Below are 23,632 nucleotides of genomic sequence, written 5' to 3' on the forward strand. Positions count from 1 at the left end.
GATACAATGATAAAGGCTTCATAAGATACCAAAAGTAACTTATGCATTTGTGTGTGGGTGTGTGGTTGTGGGTGTGTAAGAAAGGAAAAATCTTTGGTTTTCAAATCTCAGATAATAACTTCAAGCTGAAAGCAGCCTTTGGCTGATCTTTAAACACAATTCCTGGGCAGAAGAGATCTCTTCAGAGAAATTGAGATCAGAGATGATAACTATTGACCCTGCATTTATTAGACCAAATATAAGTCTGCATAGAGAAGTTCTTTTTCTGAAAACCATTTGTTGTTTTCTAGCTAGGTATCTAAATATACTTGTCCCAACTTTCTCTTCATAGAAAGGGAAGAACTATTTATTGTCTTCTTCACTTTTTTCTGAAGTCTGCCCTGCATTAATTTGCTTTTCTCGTTCATCTGTCAGGAGTCCTTCCTGAAATTAGATAATTTGTTCCTCTCTCTGTACTAAGCTTTTGGCAATAGGTAGTTTTTCTGTAAGATCTGTGTTGATTTAACAAGTTTGCATTAATATCACTGTGTTTCAAAGTAATTTAACCCTAAATTGCTAGAATAACTTTAAAGGGATGGTGATTCCCTGAGTGTCATCACGTGTACTTCTCTTGATTTTTCCAGATCTATAAAGTCCGATTCTCCAGCCCAGAATCATCAGAGTAGTGACATTAGCTAGATCAAAGTAAGAAAAATGTCCATATGGAAATCAATTTTGTTGCTTGCCTTTGTAAAAATAATTGATTCATTCCATGAAATATCACTAGTGAGTCCTTGTCTTACTAATTGTTAGGCTACATAGCTACTAGCTGCTCAGAAATCCAATCCTGAGCTTGTATGGCTAACATACACCTCAATGATTTGAGATGACAGCTGGGAAAGAAATTTGATGTTAAAATTGCATTTTGCTGCTTTATTTTCCTCTCTTCGTAATCTTCTTTTTCGCTTAATAATTAAGAGCCTGGCCTTTTTCTTTGCTAGAATTAAATTATATGCTTTCACCTTTAATCTGCYTGATGTTGAGTGAATTCAAGTGAGGCTGGCAGGCCCAAGACAGATTACTTCTCCAGGGAAAACATATCCATTTAGGACAGTAAATGCAGGAAACCTCTTGATGTGTAGCTGTCATTTTGGTGAACTCAGCAATGGAATATGTCTGCTGCCCTTCAAGAATGAGTTTGAAGACTGGTATTATCAGCGGTAGGGTGCTAGGGACAAGCTCCTGTAGCAGCAGAGATCAACGACTCATAAGTGGGTATTCTCCAAATCACAGTGAGCTGTAGGACTTCAAAGATACTTGATCAGAGTATGTACATTAAGATTGATTAAAATTAGTCTTGTATCTCAACAGAATATGTTGATTCTCTATAAATATCAGTGCAACGAACAAGAAGGTCTTGATTTCTCACATGTGGTTTCTGGACCTTACACAACATCTCATCACTGTGTTTTTTTCATTTAAACCTTAATAATTAGAGCCCACCTCATTGGGACTACATGCTCTGCTGGTCTTCGAGCAAGCTAGCAATAAACAAGACCTTCCTGCTGATTACAGCATGACTCTGTGCTAATATCCTAATAAAGTCATCCAGGCAGAATAAAGGCTAGTAAAAGGATTTCACAAGGCTCTAGAATTTTTGCGAGGTTGGTCTATGGGCTTATTAAAGTAACAGTGGCTGGGGAGAGAAATTATATCCCCCTTGTTTTGCCCTATCTGTCTAAACTTGAAAAATCCCTGAGCTAAGGCGTGTCATCAAGAAAAGAAATGCATGAGTGTTATAACCTCTATGAAACAAAAAATAATAATAATCGTGTGTTTGTGTGTGTGTGTGTTTGTGTTATGAAAGATGAACAAATCTGCATTGTTGAATGTGATGCTGTTTCAATGGCAACTGAAGATGAAAGATGCAAATTAAGACCTTGAACTACAAAAATAGTTGTGGAAGCAAATGTATAATGTGACACAAAAGGATTAGTGGGAGTGAGAGTAAGGTTAAACTGCTCTTTAAAATGCAGCGTGGGACACAGTCATGCTCAGAAGAACCAGACTCAAATATAATCACTGCTTCTTCATTTAAATGATGGACCCCATACTTGCAGTTGAACACAGTAGCTCATCTCTGAGCGGAGGAAAACTGTATTCATGAGATTGGTGGTTAGAGCCCAGAACAGCCATGGGTAGCATTGAAAAAAGGCCCTAAAGCTTGAAGATGCTCAGAACAGCCGTGGTGACCCACAGATAACTTTAGCTTAGAGCCACTGCCAGCCATTTCTTTTCCTATATAGAGAAAATAAATGTGGGGGTTTGAACAATGATCCTCAGAGGTAAGAGAGGAAGAATTTTCAGGCCAGCAAAGCAAGAGATCAGCTGTGAGCACTGAAAGCAGATGTGGTGGTGTGATATGGAGCTGCTTTGTCAGGCAAAGTATCTCACCTCTTTGGAAGTTTTTCGCTGAGCTGCACACTCACTGGTTGCCATCAATTAGCTGAGGATTGTCCCAAACACAGAACAGTGCCCCCTGATCACATTTTCAGGGAAATTACACTGGAACAGGTCCATGGGCACTTCATGATGGAAGTTCATGTTGTAAACGTGTGGCACTAAAGGGCACCTCTCATTTAAGCTAAAGGAGAACATGTATTAATGTTTGCAAAGATGGATGTTGCCATTTAGCAGGTAAACTTGGACTCCATCTTGAAGGGGTAAATCAGATACACGAGCTGTCATATTGCCACAGGTCAAAAGGTAAGGACAGGGAAGCAAGAACTTTTCTGTGATCCTTTTAACCTCTAAGCTATGCTTTGACCAGAAAGCAGGGTTTTGCCCTCTCTTCATACTGCCTCTCCTGCCTTTATTGGTCAGGAAAAATTTTAAGCTATGGCTTCTCTGGGGAACAGAAGCTACATAGAAGTTCAGTCTTGTGACTCCCAAAGCAGCTATATCTGATTGTATGAATACACAGCAAGTTTTAGCAAGTTAAATTTGTTTCTAATTCTGTATTTGAAAATGAGCTTAAATGCCAGTGGTGATGTAATGTTCATTTACATTTAGATTCTATTTCTATTTATTTTTATTCCTATTGACTGAATCTAGGTTCTAGCGATTTGATTTTTTTTTACTCATCTAGGCTCTCTTTGATATGAACAGCTCGTTTTTCACTTAAAGCCTGCCAAATTTCATGCCTTATTGATTCAATAAATGAAGAAGAATGACAGATAGAGGGAGAAATGGATGTTTCCTCCCCTTGGGAAGGCTTATACATTTCACAGGAACTATTTCTGTAGGAAATGTTTTCTCTGGTTGCCACTAAAATGGTTCTGGAAGGAAGTTAGAGGGTATCATTCACTTCAGGTTTGCCCTGGATGTGCATAGCTGGAGAGATGCTTAGTTTTGAGATATCTCCTGCATCATATGTTCCATAAACATGAGCTGCCTATATGTGAAAGATGGCTTGAAACATAGCTGCAAGCTCTCATTGGCACCTCCTCTCTCTGTGGCTCTTTGCTCTTGGTGCTGCTGTGTATTGCATCTGTCTGACACTCCAAAGGATCATCCTGAAGGTAGGAGCTACCAAAGCATACTGCAACGATTTGGGTCCTCTTTTGTAATTAGGATTACTTCAAATGCAAGAGTTCAAGTAGTTTCTCATCTGCTTCCTACGCACAGAGCATGGGGCAAAGACAGAGCAGCCAGGACAGCACACATCCTTCAGCACAGGGGAGAGTCTGGCTCTTTCCCCATGCTCTAACTCTGATCCCAGCTGGACTTATGGTAGCAAGGTGTTCCTCTTCTTCCTGTACATGAGTGCATCTGAGCTTTGGGCTCTTTACACTCTCAGAAATATCAAGGAGATTTATCTTTAGAAGAAATGGAAATGATAAAAGCTAGGGTTATCAGCAAGATTTCTCCAAGTACTTGCTCCCATAAATATCCACTGGGATGACAGAGTTCCTTAATGGGATGGTGTGCAAAGAGTTGCCAGAGTAATTAGTTTTCTACTGGGATACACAAGACATTTGCTATCTCTCAAAACTATTATTTCAGGCTCTCCACAGGCACAGACACACTGGTTACACTGGATTCGCCTACTCACGCTTTTTTTCAGAACAGAGAGGTTTACAAGAGTCCTATTTTTTAATTTAAGATCCTGAGATAATTGCATGACTTCGGGAGGCAAGAGACTCATTGTGCTGTGACTCAATCCAGGCAGGCATGCAAATGAGAGAATAGACAAGCCATAGCTAATAAGAAAGCTCTTTTTTGTACACAAAAAGTTACATTAAACTAATATTAGAAAGGCTGCAAATTGAAGAACTCTGCAGTCAGAAAAGAGAATGGAGGTTGATTTTACAAATTTAATTAGCACTTTTGCCCATGCACATTGATATACCCTTTAATTACCTGATCCCGTCTTTTTCCAGAGAACTCCTGTCTTGAGGTTACATATTGTTGCCAGCTTTATGTTTCATTAATTTACTTTTTGACAGAGCACACAGACTGGATGTGCCAATTGCCTTTCACTCATTTTTGTACTACAATGAACTGTCCTAGCAGTTCAGAGCTTCAAGGAATACCCTTTGTATGTTCATAACATATACAAAGTAACCTGTCCTACAGTTTTCCACAAGCCTAGCAGAGGAGATACTACTTTCTCTAATATATTAGCAAGGTTTCATGGTACAAGTGRTCTCAGAAACACGGGTCTCTAGAAAGTCCAATACCGTCTGTAAAAATCCAGCTCATCAGAACTCCCCTCCGTGTCCGTGGTGCGTGCTGCTCTGATGAGTGTGCGAATGAGGACACAACGAGATGCAATTTGAAACTTTATGCAATTCATGCTAGTCTGAGACATACTTTCTTTTGCCACTAAGTGGATACTGAGTACTTCAAAATAGCTGCTATTCTCTTCTGCTTCTTATGTCAGATATTCTAGTCCTGAGGTGGAGTGAGAAACTGCGACTGTCCAGGACAGGAAGCCTTCACAACAGTGGAAGCAGCATTATGCTCCTTGTCTCAGCCTTCTTGGCTCTTGTTGACCAGCACATCTCACTGCTGGTGGGTAGGAATAGATGTTAGAGCAGCTTCACTTCTGGGGATTGCCTTCTTTTTGTCTACTTCAACACCAGCTGGAGAAAACCAAGCATCTCCCTCTGGTCCTTACAGAAACTCTGTCAGAAGGAACTTTGCCTTTCATTTGATGCTTATCTTTGCAGACGAAAAGAAAAGGACCATGTCTTTCCTGTGCCAAGGGCCAAATGCAAATAGAATAGCATGAATGTGTGTGAGGAAAGGCCATGTATGTGGAATAACAAAGCAAGGGGCAAGCAAAGACATCTGATTTATGCAAGAGTCACTGCGACTGATTCTCTTCTCTTCCTACCTCTGCACTTTTTATAAATGAGCCCTTTACTTTAGCCAAACACTGAGTCCAGGAGAGAGTATAATGAGTTCTAGCACTGCCAGACAACAGACCTTAAAAGTTTCCTTTTCTTTCTTTTTTTTCTTAAAAGCCTCTGAGCAGACGTGGACAGGCTTCTAGCCTTTTCGGCTGAAGCTTTGATTAAACTCTTGCTAAAGTTTCACTTTGTTCGTATGTTCCCTTTCAGGCATGGGGGAAAGGAAAACAGTGTATCGGAGAGTGTGCAGTCTCCCACCTCTATCCCTGATAATACCGTGAAGATCTAAGCAACTTGTTGCCTCTCCCTGCTCGGTGTCTTGGCTGGCTGGGGCATGTGGCTCGTGAAATGACTTGCATAGTGAGGGCGCTAACTGAGATGACTGACAGCCTTTCCGCGTCAGAAGACTGAACCGTCTCATCCATGGCAGGGAGCTTTAAAGCATTAAAAAGAGCAGAATCTCCACTGCTCGCAGGAGCCCATTAGTGGGTTTCTGCTTTTGAATCTAAGTTTAGGATGTACCATTAGGATCCCAGATAGCCTTATCAGCAATGTCGAAAGGAGTTAGCAAGAAACTCTTGCTGTTTGATTGCCTTCTGACCTTAGAAAAAATAAAGAAAAAAGAAAGGAAAATGTAGCTAGAGTGGATAATATTACCATAGCCTTTAAAGGAGCATTAACAAGCATTAGGGATTGATTAGTAAATACTAGATGGCGATATGTTAATGACAGAATATCCGCAATTATCAGGTGCTACATAATAGGTGAAATGTCTGATCAAAATGTGATAGTGAATCCATCGAAGGGAAGTATTTCAAATTGCCTGCAGATTGTAATTAGCCTCCTTCCTGCCTCTTTTTTTCTGCTCTTCCCTGCCTACATTCTGATGTGTCACTCTCACTACTTATGCAATTTTTTCTGTCAGGATTCAAGAGCAAAATGAAGCCATTTCTGATCTTTCACCATGACTAGTGGTTCCTGAATCTTGTTAATGTTGTCAGATCATTTCAAAAAAAGTGACACAGATGTCTGCATCAGCCTCTCCCTGACCGCATCTGCCACGGCACAGAAATGTGGGTACAGAAGGATGTGGCATCTCTGCCTATTATCTTTAGCTAGCACAAGCCATGGCACCGAAGATCTGTTAAACTCTTCCCAAACATATGACTTCCAGGACTTACACAGTGCTCTAAAATTGCACAGAGACGAAAAGCAACGGTTCATTTTATTTGCAATTAAAAGCGTCTTCTTTCGGATGGTCATCAATTAAAAATGTAACAACTGCTGCTCCATTGCAGTCTGCTACAGATCCACAGGGGCTGAGCACTACTTGGCTGCAGTCACAGTGCACATGAGAATGCTGTTAACATTTAATGTTAATTACCTGATAGGATAAGTGTTACTACCTCATCCTCATTTCATCATATAGCCAAACCCATAACCTAGATTTCTACATAACTAGTGCTTCTTCCTACCCTATTGTATACACAGAGTACTTCCATTAAGCTCAGCAAAACTAGAGTAACAGGAGGATTAGACTGTTGAGCTGAGACGAGTAACAGGCTCTCAGCCTAAGCCTCTGCTTGCTTTTTTTTTTAATCTGCTTATCTTCATTATTATCAACTAATCCAAGACTACTGATCTTAGTTTTTAAGTGTGTAAGAGGTCTTAGCATTAGGAGCTGGCCTTAAGAGTCTGGGTTACCCCTTACTTTGCTTACAAGATGGGATATCTCTTGCTTCTTAGAATCAGTAAGGTTGGAAGGGACCTCTGGAGATCATCTAGTTCAACCTCCCTGCTCAGCAAGGTCACCTAGAGTGTGTTAGACAGGGTTGCATCCAGGTGGGCCTTGAATATCTCCAGAGAAGGAGACTCCACAACCTCTCTGGGCAACCTGTTCCAGTGCTCCATCACTGTCACAGTGAAGAAATTCCCCCTCACGTTCAGGCAGAACTTCCTGTGGTTCCTTAGCTCCCATCCATGTGTTCAGAAGTTTAAGTGATCCAGTGGAGACATTTGAAGGTAGCAGGAGGATGAAGGAAGATGCAGGAAGAAAAATTGAGAATATGGATAAGGGTCTTTTAGGTTGCGTATTGCTCTGCCTGCTTAGTGGAACATAATATGAGACTGTCTAAGCTTCTGGGCTGCAACAGGTTCCTTAAGAGGAAAAAAAAAAGAGAAAGAAAGAAAAAAAAGAACTGTTTTATAAGAGCCTTTCAGATCTGAAATAGGTTCCTAGATATTTGCGGTGGAATTTGGTAATTAGTGATAGTCAGCAATATCTTAAAGTTGAAGATCCATCAAAAGATAGATAAAAATAGTAAAGTCAGAATTTGTGCAGCGTGGAGCTTCTAAAGCGTGTAATGAATTGCTGGTACTTTCTCAGGAAGCAAGCAGCATGAATAACACTGCCCTTATCTTATTCCATGAGAAATCAATTGATTTTCATGCAATTCCCTGCTGTGACTATGTATGCTTCTAGGAGGAGAGGAAAAAAAAAACGAACAGAGAAAAGCAGTATTTTTTCACTTTGCACTGAAACACATAATGAAAGCACTGAAGATTAGCAGTCAGATAGGCTCTGAAAAAAGCTGATTCTCTTACATCTGAGAACAGAAATAGCATAACCTTACCTGCATGTATTATGCTGGTGTAAGACAGCAGATAGAGCTATTGAAATGTCTGCACACATTGCAAGTGTCTCTCTTCGCTGTCAAACTGCCAGAGCTGCAGCTGAGACTTCAGGAGAGAAATAAGTCTGAAACAGCGCCTCACGTTTGCCTCTCCCATTCCTCATCTGGAATCCTGCTGGCAGCCTTTCAGCCACTTGAGATATTTATTTTTCCATAGTCAGTAAACCTTGACAAAGCATTAGGACAGGTCCTTACAACGAGGCACTTCATCCTCCATCAGCAGCAGGGCTGATGTTCACTCATCTGCCAAGCCGAGAATATTAGGTGACATGATATAGTAGCTTCATTTGATTTCGTGAGAAAAGACTGTGGCATGATTAGGAAAGTGCTTGGATCGTGGTACAGTAAGGATAACTTAGTACAAAACTGCAACAGGTCTAAAACCAACCTGTTAAGCAGCCTGGCTGTGTTGTGATTTACAGGTCTAATGAATTGTAAGCATATAGTGATGTCCTGGATGACCAAGCTTGGGATGATGTGCTTGGGAAAGAAGGAGAATTGTCCCTTTGCAGCTGGGAAGAATATTACGGGGAACAAGATAGCTGAGGAGAGAAGTATAAAATGGCAGAGGTGCTGCCTCCTAACAAAGCATGTGGGATCACTAATTTCTGCTTAATAAAGCCTTGGACGAAGCTGGTCTTCCTCCACTTTCCCCCTTTGATGTCTCTCTCCTTGTTATCCTTTCGTCTCTTCATCACTGGAAGGACTGCACTAAGGTGCAAGCATAYGCGCTGTCTATCCATGGCACAAGCAGCTTGTAGCTAAGAAACGAGAAGCTCGGAGAGGCACTTTAAAATACAGGGTGATTTTGATAAATGGTATATTTTTTTTAGAGGGCAGCATGCTTGTATATAGAGTATAGAGACACTCGATCTTTTCCATGCGAGCAGTAAGTGAAGTATCAATCCTTTCTTTTTTTTAAAAAAAATTCTTTTAATTGTGAAACAAATGAACATGAATGCCTCCCCCCACCTTCATTTTAGGAAAAAAAGACTGAGTAGGAAAATAATTAAGTGGTTGCTTGACTTTATGCATAGAAGTAGCTACATTTAATTTCAAGGCAAGTTACTACAGCTTTCTATTGAAAGCATCAGCAGAAAGGCGAGCAACTATATCTCCATTAGAACACAGTTAATCTTGAGAAGACCTTGAATGGCTTCTGCATTCGCTAATGGAGCCTTTCACACCCTTTTCTTTTCACAGCCTCATTCCTGTGAGGACTACTTTTGCTCGTGTGCCAGTAAAAATACAATAATTCAGGAAGAACCATGAACCTTCCTTGAACTAATAATCTGCAGCTTCCATTGAACAGAGATAGAAATGAAATATGTTTCATGAATTTGGCATTGGCTCAGCATTGCAGCGGGTATACAGACCTGTGCCAGCGAGTAACCCACATCAAATGCCCATCTGATTTCTTTGACATATACTAGGTAAATTTTAGGAAAACTGTGATAAGTTATATGAGATTTCGGTAGGTCTACAATAAAGTGTCAGCCATGACCAGCATCATGTGACTTTTTGCAAAGGGAGAAACAAACTTGTGCTTACTCATCATCAAGGAAAGAAAGAAAWTTTTCATATAATTAGACTGAAGTTCACATCAGAGACAACAGGTAAATCTGTACTGTATTTTGGATGTGAGCTTGCATTTGTGCTTGAGCCCGAAGTCCCCTTTTACTACATTTTGCATTTGAACCTGCACACAAGCGCAGTCTTTGGTGAACTTTAGGGCATGCCAAAGAAGAGCGTTTGGGCTTATGCTGTTGATTAGCATGTTTAAATGGGAGGGTGGGCCAGACTGAGCTCTCTGGTAAGCGTTAATATTCCTCTGGCCCTGGTAGCATCTTTGCAGGGCCAAGACTGGCCCAAGTCACTGGGGCTTTCGGGAAGGGCCCAACGCAGCAGAAGGAAGAGTAAATGAGATCTGTGGGCTCAGCCTGCCTTGTAAGTGGCAGGAAGGTATGGCACAGTTGGCTTACCCACTATACAGTTTGGAGGTATGTAGAGTAAGGATGGAGATATGAGAGGTTTTAGCATTTAAAAAACAAAATGCAAAACAATTTAGATTTACATCCAGACAGGCTGATATAACTTGAAGCAAATCACCCAGCTCTTTTGCATGTCCTCTCCTGCACAAATCAAACTTCCTGGGAACAGATACCCTGAAAGTCCTTCCTCTGTCTTGCACTTGGCTAGTCCTGTCTGACTTGTCACAACTAGCAAATGGGAAAGCTGCTGGTGGAGAGATGGGGCAGGTGGAGATTGTGGAGCCACAGGTGCAGATATGAAGGCTGTGTGGTCACCGAAGCAGAAGCTGGAAGCTGAGCCTGAATTAGCAACGATGCAGAAATGTATTCTGGAAGAGCAACAGCAAAGGATAAAGAAGAAAGGAGACGAGGTATCCGATAAAACAGTGGAGGCAGCAGCAATGATCTTTCCTCCCAGCCTGCTCTGTCGGACCAGCCACTCTACCCACTTTTACCTGTCTGTGCCAGTTGCTGGGAATACCTTGCCTTGTTGCTGCCACTGATAACATTTCTAATTTATTGAGTGTGCAGAAGTACTTAGAATGGAAAAGAGCATTCATAGAATCATAGAATCGGTAAGGTTGGAAGGGACCTCTGGGGATCATCTAGTCCAACCTCCCTGCTCAAGCACGGTCACCTAGAGCGTGTTAGACAGGGCTGCATCCAGGCGGGCCTTGAATATCTCCAAAGAAGGAGACTCCACAACCTCTCTGGGCAGCCTGTTCCAGCGCTCCGTCACTGTCACAGTGAAGAAATTCCCCCTCATGGTCAGGCAGAACTTCCTGTGGTTCAATTTCTGCCCGTTGGCTCTTGTCCTGTCACATTGGACAACTGAAAAGAGTTTGTCCCCATCCCCTTGACACCCTCCCTTCAGGTGCTTATCCTCATTGATAAGATCCCCCCTCAGTCTTCTCTTCCCCAGGCTAAAGAGGCCCAGCTCTCGCAGCCGTTCCTCACAGGGCAGGTGCTCCAGCCCTCTGGTCATCTTTGTAGCCCTATGCTGGACTCTCCCCAGTAGCTCCATGTCTCTCTTGTACTGAGGAGCCCAGAATTGGATGCAGTCCTCGAGATGAGGCCTCCCCAGGGCTGAGCAGAGGGGCAGGATCACCTCGCTCAACCTGCTGGCAACACTCTTCCCAATGCATCCCAGGAGACCATTGACCTTCCTGGCCACAAGCGCGCATTGCTGGCTCATGGTCAACTTGTCGTCCACCAGCACTCCCAGGTCCTTCTCTGCAGAGCTGCTCTCCAGCAGGTCAGCCCCCAGCTTGTACTGGTGCATGGAGTTATTTCTCCCTAGGTGCAGGAGTCAGCACTTGCCCTTGTTGAACCTCATGAAGTTCCTCTCCGCCCAACTCTCCAGCCTGTCCAGGTCTCTCTGAATGACAGCACAGCCCTCAGGTTTCTCAGCCACTCCTCCCAGCTTGATATTATCAGCAAACTTGCTGTGGAGGCACTCTGTCCCCTCATCCAGGTCACTGACGAAGAAGGACCCAGTACTGAGCCCTGGGGGACGCCACTAGCCACAGGCCTCCAACTAGACTCCACGCCACTGATGACAACCCTCTGGGCTCTGCCTTTCAGCTAGTTCTCAATCCACCTCACTGTCCACTCGTCTAACCCACACTTCCTGAGCTTATCTAGGAGGATGTTATGTCAAAAGCCTTGCTGAAGTCAAGGTACACAACGTCCACTGCTATCTGGCAGTTCCACATGCCCCCTCTGATACTGGCTGTCCTTGGCAATGGGCATGCTTAGTCATTTGTTTGGTTCAGCTCTTCTGCCTGCTGCTTAGGTTTGCATTGCTGATTTCTGGCCTTTGGAAAAAAAATCCGGCCATTGGTTTGGTGATAGCACAGAGCTGGGGTTCCAGCACTGCAATGAAGGGCCATCTACCAACTTTTTTTTTTTTTACTCCTGTGGTGTGGGGTTAAGGTTGGAGAAGAGGGTCATATGTTAGCTTTCAGTATGGCTATACCATTACTTGCATACTATTGTTTTGTACATTTTGTATGTGTCTGTAATTCGATACATTTCCTTAAGTACACTTTCTGGGGGTTTTTGTGTGGCTGTATCTGTCTCTATTTGTGAACTAGACTGAAGACATCAGTTAACCTTTTTGTCCATGTTCCATCTTTGCCTAGATTTGTTTCAGCCAAATGACCTGACTGCAGCAGCTGAGCAGCTGGAGGTTACTTATCCTCAACAAAGCTCTTAACTCTAAAGCTCTAATTTTGTTTTAGCAAGAGAATTTAATGCTCGTAGAGTTACCTCCAAAAGTTTCATAATCCAAGGCTGTCAAACGTCATCTGACATCATATCCAGAACACAATACTTAAGATAGTTCCAAAAGTTCAGTTGTGTATCTGGCCAGGCTTTTTGGATAACCCAATAGGCTAGAGGAGAATTACAGAGGAAGATGGCCCATGAAAGAGAAAATTAGTACCATATCGCTACAGCTGGTACATTATTTCTTACATGTTTAGAGAAACGGACTGAATCATACCAGGCCATTGAGCAAAATGTATGGACTTCGAGGAGTAGCGGTGGTGAGTGGTTTGATAGCAATCGTTGTTGTATATAACAGCTGCCTGAGCTGGGAGTAACTGGTGTCTCTCCGATGATGCTGACAAGCATCAAGATACTGATCACTTGCACGTTTTTAAAGATCAGGTGGCACATTTTGCAAGAGTATTTTAAGTTAAGAGCCTTGATTGTATTCTGGTGTGAGTTACTACCTTGCACTGTCCTAAGTCTCAGTTTTATTTTGAACAAAGTATTCTCCTTTCATTTGCTCTTTTCAGCTGTTATATGCACTGCTAAACAACTAGTTTGTTCCACCTCAGAGGTAAGACTTGTGCGAACTGCAAGGCTCGTGCAGCTTTCGTTGAAACATAGCCCTACTCCAGAGAGAGCAGGGGGAATTGGATACAGGTGCCAGAGTCATGCTAACTGGCCGACATGGCTTGAGCAGGAGGCAGTGGACACAGTCTGAGCCCACAACAGGAGCTGTGAGCACGTCAGTGGGCTCAGCAACTGACACCAGTGAATGCAACCAGCAATGAAATGCACCCTTTAATGAGTATCTCAGCAGCACCCCGAGGTACTTGCTTGGGATGGGGCTCTAGGAATGCTCTCAGTGCTATGTGTGTCTTGATTTGGGGGATTTGCTGTTGCGTTGTAACCCTGGGAACTGGAAGAGAATGCAAACTCTCCCTGCTTGTTCTTTGAGTGACCCACTGTGTTAACGGAGAGTTTATCCCGAGCAAGTAAAGCTGCTGTTGTATAGCTGAGCAACATAGCACTCTGGTGCAGAGGCAAGGTGAGGGAATCAGGGTGTTGAACCTGGTACCTGCTTAACAGGAGGGAATAAGGTATGAGCTGCCTGGTTGGGATCCACCTTGTCTCTTGTGCCAGGGCCTCCGCCGATCATGCAGTGTCACTGAGCTGAGGATTATCTGCTGCCTATTCCAAGGTTGTAGAAAGGCATCAAGGATGTGGGCCTAGGAATACAGGTGTGTTTCTCTTGAATACATATTTTGATATTTAGGAGCCATATAAAGAACTCAAAATGTGGTGGTGAAGAATTTATGGGGTAAGTGTGCATATGCATGAAGTCTGTGAAGATAAGATGCACTGCTGCTTTATTACTGGCAGTAAATCATATCATCATATGAGCGTGAGTGTACCTGTGTGCATGTGCACATGGTAGGGGGAAAGCAGTGAGACACTGAACTGCAAAAAAACATTTATATTGAACTGTAATTTACTGTTATTTTAAGTATACTTTATCCCTGTTATTTGCTGGCACGGTAATCTCAGTAAACATAACTGCTAGTTTAGCAGTAATTGTTTTCAAGATCTGGGACTGTATGGCACTGATATTAATTGCACATCATTGTTCCTGAATTAAAATGTTCCTATTTACTAACCTCCTTCCTCATTATAGTCCTGAGCCACTGGGGAGTTTGAAGCTCATCTATTTGTCAAATATGTTTTATGAGTTAATTCTTCTGTCAGCTCTGTTGGATATTCGTATCCACTGGTAACAGCTCAGGAATTGCCATTGCGCTCAGGAATGGATCATCCAACCTGACTGTGCTGTCAAAGATTATGCAAATAAATAAACACGTAACTTGAGCCCTTATGTGCCTATGCTAGGAATACTGTGTCTAATATAATTGTTACGTTCATAAAATAACATCTATCTAAATATTATAGATAGATGCTCTTTTTGAAATGGTTGCTTTGTTTTGTTGTGTGCGCTTTTAGTTAACAGCTGCTAAGATACTGAACAGCCTGACTGTTTTCAAACAGACAACTACTTCTGACCCAAACCCTTTTTTTTTTTTTTTAATAAAGATAAGGAGGAAGTTATTTTTTTGGAAAATGTGTAAGATTTTTAATATGTCTCCCATGCTGAATTGAGATGAAAGGTCAAAACTCATTAAAACTTTAGCAAACTAGAAGTCTATGTGAAAAGATTCATTTGGTGTTTTAATTTTTATTGGCCTTGATTTATCAGTGTGCCCAAGCGTATGCTTAATTTTTTATTTCTTTGATTTCAGCCACATAGTTAGGGTTTTCTGAGTCAAAAACTGATGAGTTTTCTGGGAGTCTGTCCCTGGAGTGCCTGGAGAATGAACTTGAAAAACAAAGAAATACAGCATGCTTTCCAAGAACACAGTAAAGCTGTGAACCTCTGCCTCTATCTCCTTCTCTACACTGAGCAATAAATCATTGAAAGAACCAGTTGCTTGCAAAAACATGGCACTGCAGAAATTCAATCACAGGTTACGTCGTACCTGCAGGGCTCATTCCAGACTGCTGATGAGTTGCAAAATGGCTGGATGCACATCCAGAAATGGATCTGTTGCTCAGACCTGTCTAAATCTGGTGCTCTCCCCGGTGATTTATCTTCTAGATAGAGGAATCAAACTTCTTTTATATTGTTTTTAATATTTTCATTTCTGGACCCTTTACAGGCCTTCTCCATAGTCTCAGAGTTCCTTTTCTCTGCCCTGCAAAATAACATCTAGGTAATGGAGCGATCGACTTGGCTGAAGACTTTTAGATGCTTTCAAATTCTCTGTCAATGCCAACCAAGATATTATTCCCATAATCCCATGGCTGTGCCTGTTGGCTTTTACATTAGTGGAAGGAATAGATTCCTTCTGTCTTTATCTGCAGCCTCTTGCTTTTATGACTCCTTTGCACCATCCGTCTTTATTTCCATCGCAGAGAAGAAATGTCTTCCCCTAGAGGTTGCATCCAGATGAATGTGTTTGATTCGTGGTGAGATCAGAGGAGGGTGATTTACAAAGGTTCTGCGCACTCAAGACGCAGGAGCTCTGGTACCGTTGAAGCATGCCTTGTATATGATGGATGGGGCATATTATCTAAATGCTAATAAATACTGAGCTACAAATTGGCTCCATTTTTCTTCATTCCTCTGCTGCCTGTGGTGGTTGAGTGATGCTAAATCTAGCCTTGGACACATTACAATACTAATTAATTCCAATTTCTTTCTTTGTTCTTCCTTTTCAGTAGGGCAATATGGATGTGCCGCCTCTGGGTATATTTATGGTACAGCCTCATTGGCTTGCCTCCACGAAGAGTGCGTAGTACAGTTTGGTGCGAGGGGGACAGGGAGCAAGGCTGGTATAAATCTCCTCTGGCACAGAGTTCTTGAACATAATTTTAAAAGACCAACACAAGGTTTATAATTCTTATTAGATGCTGTAGGACTTTCCCATAGGCGTGATGTCCTTTAAGTGTATATTTGATCACATATAAATGATCTAAGTTACTCGTTTGGATGAATACTTGCTACAGTATCTTCTGTGTAATCTCTCAATTGTTCTTTTTATCATTTTAGATCCTTAAAGCTAAGCTGTTGAATATTGACTTTTACATTTTGGGCCAAAATTTCAAAAGCAAGTAGATGATTTCTGCTTAAACAACTCTAAGTATGCTTTGGCAATGTCAGAATGGGACATGCTGTACCCATGCCTGTGTCTAGATTTACAGCCATTTGTGCGCAGATACTTTGGGGGTGTTGGTGAAGCTCATAAGCATGCCTACATATAATTTGCAAATATCTCAGAGCTGCTCTTGAAAACCTGTTCCCAAATCTCTGTGGGATAGTGTTCGCTTGCAGCTCTTCATCATCAAGTCATTCTCAGTAATAGCACTTGTTGCTTTTTGACCAGGCAACAAATTCAATGAGCCATCTTGCACTGAATCCACACGTGCATCCTGCAAATCTTGCAAGTTATTCCGAATAAAGCTCCCAAAACTGTCTCGTGGTTCATGCGCAGCCAGTAGGAAGGCTAACTGGCACCTTCTCTGGGCACGTGGGACCTATGATGAGTTTCTACCAACGGAAAAGTTTAACTAACTGCAATATTAGGAGATAATCTGTCCTTTTTTTTAAAGAGCTGATTATTAAAGGTTCAGAGTTTTCTCAGATCACTTTGGGATCACTAAGAATTTTTCACCTCAGAGAATTCAGATGTTTGCTAGATAATTGTGGGAAAACTTTGCAGTTTGGTGCAGTGGGAATAGCCTGTCTGAAACAAAGGCAAAAAGAACAAAAACATACTTAAAATATCAACAGCACACACTTATTCTGTGAAGTAGGGCAGCCGTTTTTTTTCTTCTATGGGTTTTTGGTTTTCTGCCAAAAGACTTCCAAAACATTTAGCAAACGGAGAATATGGATGACTTAATGAAAACCTGCTCATTACACACAGGGAGCAAAACTTTGGTAAGGGGCCCTTCTATCTCCAGACAAAAGTGTACCACAATCCGAGTTGAATCAACGCTGGAAGAAGGGCACTCATTTTTAGGTACCAGTGATGAGTGTTGGGAATCCAGTCCAGGCATTGCAATAACTTTCTACAAGTGGAATTTTTAGTTGGGCCCATCCTCTTGACCTTGTTCTGCAGCTTAAGCAAGGAGTTGCATCAGGGATATATTTTATGGTCCTTGTCATAGATTAGCTAAATGTTTCAAATGATTCTTTCTGCCCATGAAAACATAGTCTGTGATTCTTATAAATAAGTGAGCTGCTATGTGCCATCCTTGCTAGAGAGTTCTTCCAGGCTCGTGTACGGGTTGGGTTGTGTTTTGCCATGTACACACTGTTTAAAGGAGCTGTATCGTTAAGCTGCCGCGTTTGTGGTTACCATGTGGTACAAGTGAGGCATATCAGATGGGTGTAAGGGCAGAAGGTCTACTGGGACATTTCCATAGACTCCTTCTACTGCAATTCCAGCCTCTTCTATGGGTTTTTATCCTGGGATGGATATCCTGTATTTATCCTTGATGGTGAATATTTTGGAAGTGAAACAAACTACTGGAGGGGAGAAGACCAATATCAACGCTATAGTTGCCTACCATCTCCTACGGTCTTTGTCTGGAGTATATTTTTTAATTTAATTTTTGTCTTGCTTATGAGATGAGTAAAGGAAGTCATTTCACATTCTTCACAATTTAGGCATTTACATAGCCCAGGAGAGTTTGACAGTTTGCATGAACTAATCATGCAGTTTGGCTCTGATCCCTAGCAAAACCATCCCTGAATCCAGATGCAGGCTTCCATGTCATGCATTCACTTCCTGTATTTTGATGTTATTACTGGCCTCTATGTTTATTTGTTTACGGCCAGATCTGCACTCACCTGATGCCATCGAGCTGTAGGATCAAGCTCAGCTCTGAATGTGGGGTTTGTTTTTTTTTTTTTCCTTGTTCATCTTTTCTGAAGAAGGCTGATAAAAAAAGCAATTCAAAGGTGCCCAGTGGGCGCAGAGTCGCAGAGTTACAATATGCCAGAGCTGTCTGCAAGTGTTGATGAGATGACCTCAACAGTCCTGAGGTTTAATCATAAACATCCAAATACATAAATGAGACAATCTTGTTAAATAATTGAAGTGGTATTAAGTTCAGGCCTCTCACATTTAGTGCTTTTCAACTTTCCTGCCATTTATTCCATTGCTCTTTGTAGAGAAATTACACTTTTCTAGTTTTAGCATTTGTTCTGCTCTGTGCCACTGGCTCCAAGCAGCTTCTGCAGACCTCCCGACCTCCCTATTTCAGCCGGTAATATCATGGCTTGTTTCCATGGAGACCAGAATAAAGTGATAAATAAATGTGGTTGTGAAAAGCAAGCTTTCACCTTCTGTAACCGGGATAAGAACAGAGGGAGACTCATTGCTAGGTTGTGTAGCCACATGCAGAGGGCAGGAGAGCCCCCTGTACCCTCTACTTTGTGTCGCCCACAGCACCGGAGAGAAGGGTGCATGGCTTGTGCTCCTGGGACTCAAACGGGGATGACTTTAGGAGGCCTCAGCATCCCCAAGGGGATGGGCAACTGCTCGTTGCTCTTCAGCATAGCTATAGATTGAAACCAGAACGTTCGGTGCATCTTGGCACTGGCACAGGCTGCCCAGAGAGGTTGTGGAGCCTCCTTCTCTGGAGGTATTCAAAGCCCGTCTGGATGAAACCCTGTCTAACACGCTCTAGGTGACCCTGCTTGAACAGGGAGGTTGGACTAGATGATCTCCAGAGGTCCCTTCCAACCTTACCTATTCTGTGATTCTGTGATGTTCCACCCTCAATCTTGTACCTAGATGCGAGAGTTAATGGCATTTACTCTAGGGTACACCTCGCTTCATTGAAAGATGCCCAAGAGCTCTGTGCTAGCTCAGGGACCTGTGATTTGGTTATCTTGGTGAAAGCCTCTGATGAGATGAGGGCCTGGGAGCTGAAAAACTTGGGTTCGGATCTAAGTTGAGTTGCTGAGCTGTTGTGTGATCTTGATACATCACATCTCACTCCTTTCCTGTGGTTTATTTAAGAGATTATAACACTTCTGGAGCAGGCAGTGTCTTTCTGAGTATCTTTTTTATGGTGTCTGTTCCAGGGTGGACTTTGTCTTGGTTAAAGTTTCTAGGAAAATTATAATAATAAAAAAATCAAGTTCAGGAATACTCCTTGAGGCCAATGCTATGTTTTAGCCTCCTACATACTCCTCTTGTTGCAGCTCCTGTAATAGTAGGGACTCGTAATGAACGTAGGTCTCATGAAACTGCCCTTACAGTGAAAATGGAAAAACAGTCTCAGACTATGGCGCACACTTTCAGCTGGAATTTCCCTTCCTGTGATTCTCTGCTTAGAGAGATGTCGTTCTCTGAATAAATTACTTTTCTTTTTGGTGGATTCAATTTAAGCTGGCATTGCAATGAATATATCCTCCTATGGTAAAGTAGGTGAATTTTGTCACACTGAATGCCTTTGTTTAAAGTTGTGGTAGGTTCAAAACAAAAAAGCTAGCCCAAAATACCCTTCACCTCTGGAGAAATTAAAAGCTGAACCCATGTGTGAGTGCTGTGGTGGTTCATTGAAAAAAAATTCAGAACTTCCAAACTGGGAGAGGAATTTTGAAACAGTATCAGATCCGAACTGTAACCTCTTCATGCTCACTTTTATATCCACATTTTCACTTTCTACCTTGTCACATGTATTAATTACTGCAAATGTCATGTTTATCTGTAAACAGACACTCTTTTCCAGGCCTTGTTAATACTCGTGATTGGAATCACGCTCTCTGTTTACCTTGCCTAGTTCTGCTGGGACACCCTGGGGATTTTCCAAGGCTACAAGAACAGGACTGTGTGGTGGTCATTTCCAGGCGCTGGTACTGCAGTAGAAGATACTCTTTCTTGTGATTTACCAATAAACCAGCAAGATACTTTGCTGCTAGCAGCCCTATACTGCTGAGAATTGTTTCTCGGGTGAGATAGTAAATTATGGTCTTTCCTTTTCTGTAGACATAGCTGTTTGATAGAACCAGTTCTGGTGTTTTATGTTGTCAGACTGAAAGTTCCCTGTGTTTCCCTCCCTCCAGTTAAAAAACAGCTGTTTTGCTTTGCTCTTCCCAGAAGGGGCTGCATTTTATTAGAATTCGTGTATGCAATATAGATGGGGATAAAAATCAGCATAGCAGGAAGTACCTTCTTCTCTGCTTGTTGCAAGGGCAACAAGAGCGTGCATGCTGTTGGCGTGCTGGGTACTCTGCTTCTGCGCAGTTGTCTAGGAACTGTGAGTATTGCAAACCTTTCTTTTTGTGCCTGTTTTTATACCATCCAGTCTCTTCTGGGAATTTTTCTGCTAGTGGGACACAAGTCTGTGCAGTGTGGACTTGGAGGATTATAACCATGCCTAAAGGGCACTGGAGGGAGCCATTCCTGCTGGCCCCTTATGTTTTGGCCTGTGGTGCTCCCTTATTCATTATGGTTCCTCCAGTTTCAGCTGTCTGAACAGCTCTGTGTTGGCAGTTTGTTATGGCTGAATACTTTTCTCTTGCTCCTGCCCCCTCTGGTTCATTCCTTTAATGTTTGTCAGCTTTGTATTTAAGATTCCTTTTAACTGTAAGTTCTGAAACAGGCTTCTGATTAACCGCCACCTACGAATGTCATTAAAAAAATACCAGAATCATCCTTGAACTCTCTTCTGCCCCTTTTCTACTCAGACAGGGCCAGATACCTAATTATAAAGAAATATGCAGAATTCAGGTGCATTGGGAACCGTTATGTCCTTTCGAGAACCCTGTTTGGCAGTCCGATGATCCTCAGGAAGCAAGGACAGTCCTGGTGCCATCCCAGAGGATAAGGATTAACAACCCAGGAAGCAAAGAAAGAAGATTCACGCCGACAGGAGGAAGAAAGATGCGTGTGTAGTTCGAGTTCATCTTGGCAGAGTCATGCTGCAAATGCCAATCCGACAGTTTTAATGCTGGCAGGAAATGAAATGTAGGAGGGGGCCGTGCAGGCGATGGCTCGTTCTTGCTCAGCATGAGCTACAGCGGGGAGACTGCCGGCACTAATAACCCCCCGTGTGCTCGGAGTGGCTCTCCTCTGCGAATACATGTCAAAGTGACAAAAGACACCAACAGACAGATGATCTTGGGCTGTTGCCTCTCGGTTGCAAGAAAGATGTGAGCTGAGGTGGTTTTGCCTCAGGCAACAAGATGTTGAAGTTGAGGACGTAGCTGTACCTGAATTACCTTTAAACTAGGTAGGACAACTGTGACAGCAGAGCTGCTGCAGGAGCGCAGAGGTCAGTGCAGGCCACCAAATTCACCTAGGACGTAGGTACCGTAGGCTTTCTGTATGGAGAAAGGCAATGCTGGGAAACGCTATACTCACTGTTACCCACTATGGTTTGAACATACTTCTCCAAGGGGAAATTTATGATAGTTTTGGTCTTTGTGGCCAAAAAAGTGGTGTAAATCTTTTGCTGTCCTTCTCAGTCGTATGTGTTGGAGTGGGGCATGGCATCTCTGACTTGCCACCACACTGGGCTCTTGCATATGATTGCCCTGGTACCAGTATTTCACATTAGTATTAACAGACATTTTTAGTGTTGTTCCTTCTGGAGGAAGATCCTCTGAGGCTTAATGGCTGTCAGTCCAGAACCCCGAGCTGGTTTCAGAGGAGATTATGCCCTTAGGGAAAGCACCAGCGTTTTGTCTTACAGATAGCTGAAGAAAGGGAAACCTCACGCTTCTCCCAAAACAAGCTCAAAATCAGTTCAAACCAAGACGTTGTGGTATTTCTTCCTCTGCCTTCTCCATCAGGAACCTGGACTCCTGTAGCTTTTGCAATAAAGAAAAAGATGGCATGATGCCATTCAGATGTTAAAAATTAGGAATTATAAAACACATGGGTATCTCATGCCATCTTTGAGGGGTATCAATGCAGGGATAGAGGCACAAGTGGGCAGCAGGCCAGATCCAGCACCGCGTGAAGGGTGCTGGGCTGGACTGGGTTGGGGGATCACGAGGGAAGGAGCTGGGTCAGCCATCGTTCCCCCGCGGCTCCTCCTGCAGCTTCCCAGCCTCCCCGGCACGGCCGCTGTTGCAGGGGGATACAGCCGTCCTCGACATTTTCCATGGATTTGCTATGCTGCCAGCGTTCCTCTGCAGCACCCAGGTGAGGCAAGGGAAGCGGTGCTTTTTACCACCGGACTGAACTGAACAAAGTAAATAAACGGCACTTCTGCAACAGATGTTTCCCGTTGAAAGCTAAAGGAAGGTCAGCAGCAAGCGAAGAGTGGAGCRGGGAGAGCTTTGCAGAGAAAAAAGGACGTGAGAATGTTTTTTGGGAGCAAATGTGTTGCATCGCTATCACCTCCTGCAACCGTGACARGCACTCGTTCGGATCCCAGGGATCTGGCCCCATGGCACTAAGGACACAGCTGGCATCTGGGAGCACAAAAGTGCAAATAAGCTCAGTCCCACGTGGGTCCTGGACCATGAGCAGGGTGCTGGGCAGTCTTCTCTAATTTTTAACGAGTTCCACCTAGCTTCGACCTTGCCCAGCTGCCTGGTGGAAGCTGTAACAAGGCAGGTAATGGTAAAGAATAAGCTGGGATCTGTGAATGTGCAATGAATTCCCTCCTGGAGAAGGAGCACCTTTGCTTACTAGGGTTTCTACAGCTCTTTATTGTTCACACYCCTTATCCATACTGCAAAGTGAACCCAGAGGGTTAAATCTGGGCAAAAGGGGGGATTTTATTTTTTTTTATTTTATTTTTTTTTTATTCAGGTATGTTGGATACTTCCTGGATGGAGCAGAGCTGAAAACTGAGGTGCTTTTGTAGAAGAAGTTTCTGTATTGGTGGTAAAAAGAGAGGAAGGCTTTGATGCAGCTGCCAGTAGTGTTGCACTGGTGACTAGGTTGCTTTCCAGGGAAAGTGGCCATCAAGGTGCTTATTAGGAAAAATATTTTGATTGAATGCAACCTGCCAAACATCTGCTGGGTGGAAAACATTGAAAATACATTATTTATGTATGTGTTCAGGGAAAGCTTTGCCACTCTTCGTATGTTTGAAATCACAGCCCCCTGAGTCCAATGGAAATGCGGTTTGCACCTGGAGGAGAGGAAGAAAGAAGAATCACCCAAAGACGTCGACTTAAGGAGGCAGTAACTCGCACRCTACTCTCAGTTGTGCTCACTAAATTTCATCAGGGGAAATTGCTGCTCATTTGTGAAACAGCTGTCACATCTCACTCCAGAGGTGACTGGTTTTTATCRGGGTAAACACGGAATAATGCGATTGTATCTGCACAAATGAAATCATGTCTTGGCTTTGATATTTAAGGCAGGATTTTAGCTGGTAAGAAAAACAGCATTTTTTAATTATTTTCTTAATTAGAGAAGCACACTATTCCCTTTCCGTTGCAACCTTCTGAAGCTGGAAATCTCCCCGTTTCCTTCTCCTCCTCTTTTGTTTTGCCGGGAACAGATACAGCATCCCCAAACTTCCCTTTCTCTGCTCTGCTCATGACTTGTTTGTGCATGAAGGGTTGTCCATGTGGGACAGATTTTTGCAGGTGTTGTTATAATCTCCCCAGTTTGTTTKCTATAACAGAATCTGCTTTTATAGCTTTTGTTTCTTACTCAGAGATTTTTTCCTGTTCTATCATGGACTATAGATTTTTTTTTCT

The 23,632-nt window shown here is 42.7% G+C and overlaps 1 protein-coding gene across 7 annotated transcripts in view; it reads left to right on the forward strand.

Moving 5' to 3' along the window:
• CUNH8orf48 (chromosome unknown C8orf48 homolog) overlaps positions 1–23,632 on the forward strand; it is a 95,932-nt gene that overhangs the window by 57,108 nt on the left and 15,192 nt on the right. The gene's annotated exons all lie outside the window — the stretch shown is intronic.

The sequence above is a fragment of the Rhea americana genome, unplaced genomic scaffold (genome assembly GCF_003343005.1).
Source record: "Rhea americana isolate MKP2758 unplaced genomic scaffold, rheAme1 scaffold_90, whole genome shotgun sequence".
NCBI classification, from domain to species: Eukaryota; Metazoa; Chordata; class Aves; order Rheiformes; family Rheidae; genus Rhea; species Rhea americana.